Genomic DNA, 5,437 nt, shown 5'->3' on the forward strand with positions numbered 1-5,437 from the left:
GACCTGTAGGTTGGAGGGGAGATGTTACCTTCGCCTTTGTCAGCCTGCCTGTGTGTGTCTGTCTAGAGACCTGTGTGCCTACTTCCATGTGGGTTACATGTCAGTTTAAGTGTGTGCTTATGTCTGCCTGTGTGCTCGTGTCTGCTGGTCTAGTGGCTCATGTGTTGGTAAATAAAGCTTCTAAATAAGAGAGACTTATCTATCTGTCTATCACATTTTACCTTCTCTCCAACCTCCCAGCCTGCTGTAACCCTTCTCTGTTTCTGGTTTCAGAGCTTGGACCTCAGATATGGGGGTATATGTGTGCCACACACCTGTCAGAAGGCAACTTTGTGGGGTCACATCTGTCCTTCTTTTGTGTAGAAACTAGGAATTAAACTTGGGCCACCAAGTCTGCATGGCAAACTTTGACCTATGGTTGACCCCAAGTACTCAAAGTAGTCAAAGATAATCTTGAACTTCTGATTCTTCTACTTTCACAGCTCAGATGCTGGGAGTACAGACACATGCCCCCTCACAGTTCATGCAGTTCTGGGTCTTGAACTTAGGGCTTCATGCATGTTAGACACTCATTCTACCAACTGAGCTGCAGTTCCAGGTCACCACTAGCCCTTTGGGTATCTTTTTCTTTAATTAGAAGCCTCTGGTTCTCCATCTGGTTCTGCCATCTGCTGAATCTATTAAAGCAAAGACACAAATCTATAGCATCTGTAATGTGAACAGCATTTCTTTAGATGTAGGTTGACCTTGTGCAGTGCACAACCAACCCAGCTGGAAACACTAGCATCCATGTAAGAGACAGAAACAGCAGTCAGTTGTTTATTGAATGGTAGTTCAAGAAATAACATGAGTCCCTGGGGTTGTGACTTTTGTGGCCTCTGGAATAGAGACTTGTTGGCTGTCCAGAGTTGACTGGTTTGAGTTGACAAACATCAGATCAAGGGAGAAACAATTCATTGCATTGTCTTGCTCCTTCTGGTTTGTATCTTGGGTACTGGTCCTTGGCTTCACGGCCTCTGCAGTGAGTCTCTTTGAGGTCACTGAAGAGGGTGCCTTCACCACTGATGAAGGGGGTACCTCGGTGGTATCTGCAGAGGAAACCTCCGTGGTATCTGCAGAGGAAACCTTTGTGGTATCTGCAGAGGAAACCTCCGTGGTATCTGCAGAGGAAAGCTCCCTGGTATCAACAGAGGAAACCTCCATGACTGACACAGTGGGTGTATTCCTGAGATGGTATAGGGCTGGGCTGAGATTCTTTCTGAACTCATATGCCTCATCTGTCAGCTGAAGCATGGCCACAGAATCATTAGGGACACCGGTGTTTGTGGGCTTAGGGATAGGGACACATGTCTGCAGCCCTGGGGCCAGAAGTTTCCTTGGTGTAAGTGGACACAGGCCTACGTGGTAGAAGCTTGTAAACTCAGAAAGGGAGGATTCACAATTCTCTGGGAGTTGCTCAGACAGATTCCCGACTGAGTTCTGCATCTCGAAGATGGACCTCTTAGACTTGTTGGTCTTTGAAGATTTGGTGGTGGGGTTGGAGGCTTCTGAAGAAGTCTAGAACAAGATGTCTGACACTGGCTTTGAGGCTGGGAAAATGTTCTTGGTTGTCATCATGGGAGGATGTCTTGTGATGTGTTGGGTGGCTTCAGTCTAGGTCAGGGCGGTATAGGAGGCAGCGGCTCACAGGTGGATGGAGGGGTGCAGAGGTTCCCTGGAGAAGCTGTCACACCCCATTTCTGTGGGAGAAGTAACCTGTGAGACTGGAACAGAAATTCTGGGGAAAAATCCCTCAAAGGGGAGGCTCTTTTTTCTTCTTGGATAGAATCCCACTTCTCAATCATTTATCTACTTATTCATGTGTTCATTCATCTACTCCATCAACTACAAACTCATTCATTCACTTCTCATTTCCTTGTAGGCTGATTCATACATTCAATTATTAATTCTCCATTAACAACTGACTCATACTTTCATTAATTAATCCAACAGACATTAGACCTGCTGGAACTAGAAACATTAACAAAGGGTTATGAGCATACCTGACAAGGGCTGTGGTTCAGGGCTGGGGAAACAGTGTTTCAGGAAGCTCTCTAGACTCTTGCTGAGGACCTGAGTTCAATTCCTAGCACCCAAATGGCAGCTTAAAACCATTTATAACCCCAGTTCCAAGGAATCTAGGAATTCTTCTGGTCTTCGTGGGCATCAGGCATGTATGCAATTCATATACATACAATGCAAGCAAAATGCTTATATACATAAAATAAAAATAAATACATCTTAAAAAAAGTTTAGGTTAAGCCTCTTAAAAATTTCATGAGGAAAGTGATTATTATAGACTAAGTATTTGTGATCCTGTCCCCCAAATTCTTATGTTGAAGCCTGCACATGGGAGATGTCATGTAGCAGTTTCCTCTGACCTGGAACATTCCCTCCATCCTGGAGGTAAGCTCCTTAAGACTTAGACAGCTTTAAAAGTGGGGTGTAAAGTCTCATGCTATAAACACCTCTCTGGTTTCAAGAAGTCCCTGGAACTTAACCGATTCTTACTTTTCTACCCTCTCTGAGCTTCTGTGAACACTAAGAGTTATGATATGAGCAGAAGCTCTGAGCACTCAGTAGCTTCTCTAGTTCAAAGTTTAAAAATGCCATCAAAATCCTCCTAAAACACACAGGTTTGTCACAGCAATAGCCCACGACGTGGTATCAATTTCTGTCATAGTTAGAGTTTCTATTGCTGTGATAAAACACCATGAAATCTGGGCAGGAAAGGGTGTATTTCATCTTTCAGCTTGTAGTCCTTCATCCAGGGAAGTTAAGGCAGAAACTGAAGCAGAGGCCTCGAAAGATGCTGCTTACTAGCTTGCTCCCCTGGAGTTGCTCAGCCAGCTTTCTTATGTACTAAGGACCACCTGCCCAGAGGGTGGCCACACCCACAGTGGGCTAGGCCTTACTGGGCCTTACCACATCAATCACTAATTCAGAAGATGTCCCAACGACTTGCATACAGGCTAATCTGATGGAAGCATTTTCTTTGTCTCCTTTTCCCTCCCCTTTCTTTCTCCCCTTCCTTCCTTCCTTCCTTCCTCTTTCTTTCTTTCTTTCTTTCTTTCTTTCTTTCTTTCTTTCTTTCTTTCTTTCTTTCTCTTTCTTTCTTTCTTTCTTTCTTTCTTTCTTTCTTTCTTTCTTTCTCTCTTTCCTTCTTCCCTCCCTCCTCCTTCCCTTTCTCCTTCCTTCCTTCCTTCCTTCCTTCCTTCCTTCCTTCCTTTCTTCCTTCCTTTGAGACTTTTTTTTCGAGACAGGGTTTTTCTGTGTAGCCCTGCCTGTCCTGGAACTTATTCTGTAGACCAAGCTGGCCTTGAACTCACAGAAAGCTGCCTGCCTCTGCCTCCCAAGTGCTAGGATTTGATGCATGGGCCACCACCACCAGGCCTTGGAGGCATTTTCTTAACCAAGGTTCCCTCTTGTCAGATAACTTTAGCTCAAGCTGACATGAGATTGGCCAGCCCAGCAGCTGAAGAGAGAATGCTCTCTAAACTGTAGGACCACCTGCAAGTTGAGTAGAGAGCTCAAGGCTCCAGCTTTTAGGAACTATCACCCACATTGGTTTTTGCTGAGGCAGTTGGCTCTGAGTCATGCATGCTCTTGTGCCCCTTACTCATACTTTGTAGGTGACTCTGGTGAGCACATTGGTTCACTAAGTTAGACTTTGATTGTATTGTTAGTCTGTCATTGATTCTCTACCTGAGATGACTAGATATTTGCTCATATTTCCCCAGGAAGGATGTCACACAAGAGGTCGTGAGGGCAGGTATTTGTGGTGGGATTAGTGCCATAATAAAAAAGAAAGGAAGACTAGAGTGATCTCTTCCTTCTCCACCCCTGATCCTTTCCCTTTGCCACTAGAGGATACAGCACAGCAGCATGGCCACCTCTAAGTCCTTACCTGTACAGAGCCTCTGGACACTTGCTTCTGAACTTCCAGTCTCCACGACTGTGAGAAAGAAATGTCTTCTGTTTAAACCATCCAGTGTAGGGTTTTCTGTTCCAGCAGCCTCAGCTGAGTAAGGCATAGTTATTATGATCACATTCTTGTTTTGTATTTTTGGGGAAGATAAGGGGAGTGAACCTGAGGTATGATCCATGTCAGGTGAGCACTGTCAAGTTGAGCCACTTCTCAGCTCTAATTCCCTGTTTGTAGAGGTAACCTGTTCTTGTGGTTTGGAAATGTCCCCATAGGCTCATGTGTTGAAGGCTGGGTTCCCAGTTTGTAGTGCCACTGGGAGGCAGCAGAACAGTTAAGGGGTAGGGCCTGATGGAAGGAAGTTAGGCCATTGAGGCAAGCCATTGAAGGGGATAGTAGGCCCTGTCATGCGTGTGTGTGTGTGTGTGTGTGTGTGTGTGTGTGTGTGTGTATGTCTGTGTATGTGCACTCGCATGTGCATGTGTGTCCTAGTTCTTAACTGTAGGAGGCAATGTATTGCCTTGTTACAGGCTGATGACCATGGGGCCAAACAGCTACAAACTGAGACTTCTGCAACCATGAACAATGATGACATGGACCACCTCTCTTTTGTCCTGACATGCTGAGGATGGAGCCCAAATCCTGAAGCTTAGCCTTTTCGTTTCCTCAACATTTCCTCCCCCAACCCCCCCCCAAAAAAAAAAAAAAAAAAAAAAAGACAAGGTCCCCCTGTGTTCTTTGGCTGGCCTGGCCTGGAACTTGTTTTGCAGAGATTCACCTACCCTTGCCTCCTGAGTGTTACCATGCATTTCTTCCTTCCTTCCTTCTTCTTCTTCTTCTTCTTCTTCTTCTTCTTCTTCTTCTTCTTCTTCTTCTTCTTTTTTTTTTTTTTTTTTTTTTTTAGTTTTTCCCCCCTTTTTTCCCTTCCTTCTTTTAAAGTTGATTATCTCAGGTGTTTTGTCACTGCAACAGAAACTGACTCAAGACAGCTGTTCTCCATAGAGGCTGAGTAACTTCCCACAGCCACAGAGCTGGGCAATAGCTTGGAATCCAGGCAGATAGTTTTTTAATGTGTGGCCTCTTCCCTCCCTGCTCGGCTGGGCCACCTTCTGAAAACAAGGGCACCTCTCTCTTCCTAGACTACAATTTAGTGGGTACTACCCACTAAGAAAGCAGGATAATGGGGAGGGGTAAGACTTGGGTACCACAAGTGCTATGGGAATCATGGGAGAGGCTCCCTCACTCACCTGAAGGGGAGGTAGGTGATATGAAGGTTCCTTGGCTTACTGGTTAACCATACCCTCCTCATCTGTGACATCAGATACATGGCTGGAGGAGGTCTTCATGCTCCCATGCAGTGACTTGCTGAGCGCTAGCTGTGGCACTGGGGTTAGTGGAAGGGGCAGAACCAGCTCTGTCCGTGAGGTGACCACACCTCAGCCACTGTCCGCGGGTCCACTCGCTGATCCATTG

The 5,437-nt window shown here is 45.7% G+C and overlaps 1 pseudogene; it reads right to left on the bottom strand.

The window, feature by feature from the left end:
• Positions 1 to 834: 834 nt before the first annotated feature.
• On the bottom strand, positions 835 to 1,900 carry LOC143440847 (uncharacterized; annotated as a pseudogene).
• Between the last annotated feature and the right edge of the window lie 3,537 nt (positions 1,901 to 5,437).

This window comes from Arvicanthis niloticus, chromosome 1, assembly GCF_011762505.2.
Source record: "Arvicanthis niloticus isolate mArvNil1 chromosome 1, mArvNil1.pat.X, whole genome shotgun sequence".
NCBI lineage: Eukaryota > Metazoa > Chordata > Mammalia > Rodentia > Muridae > Arvicanthis > Arvicanthis niloticus.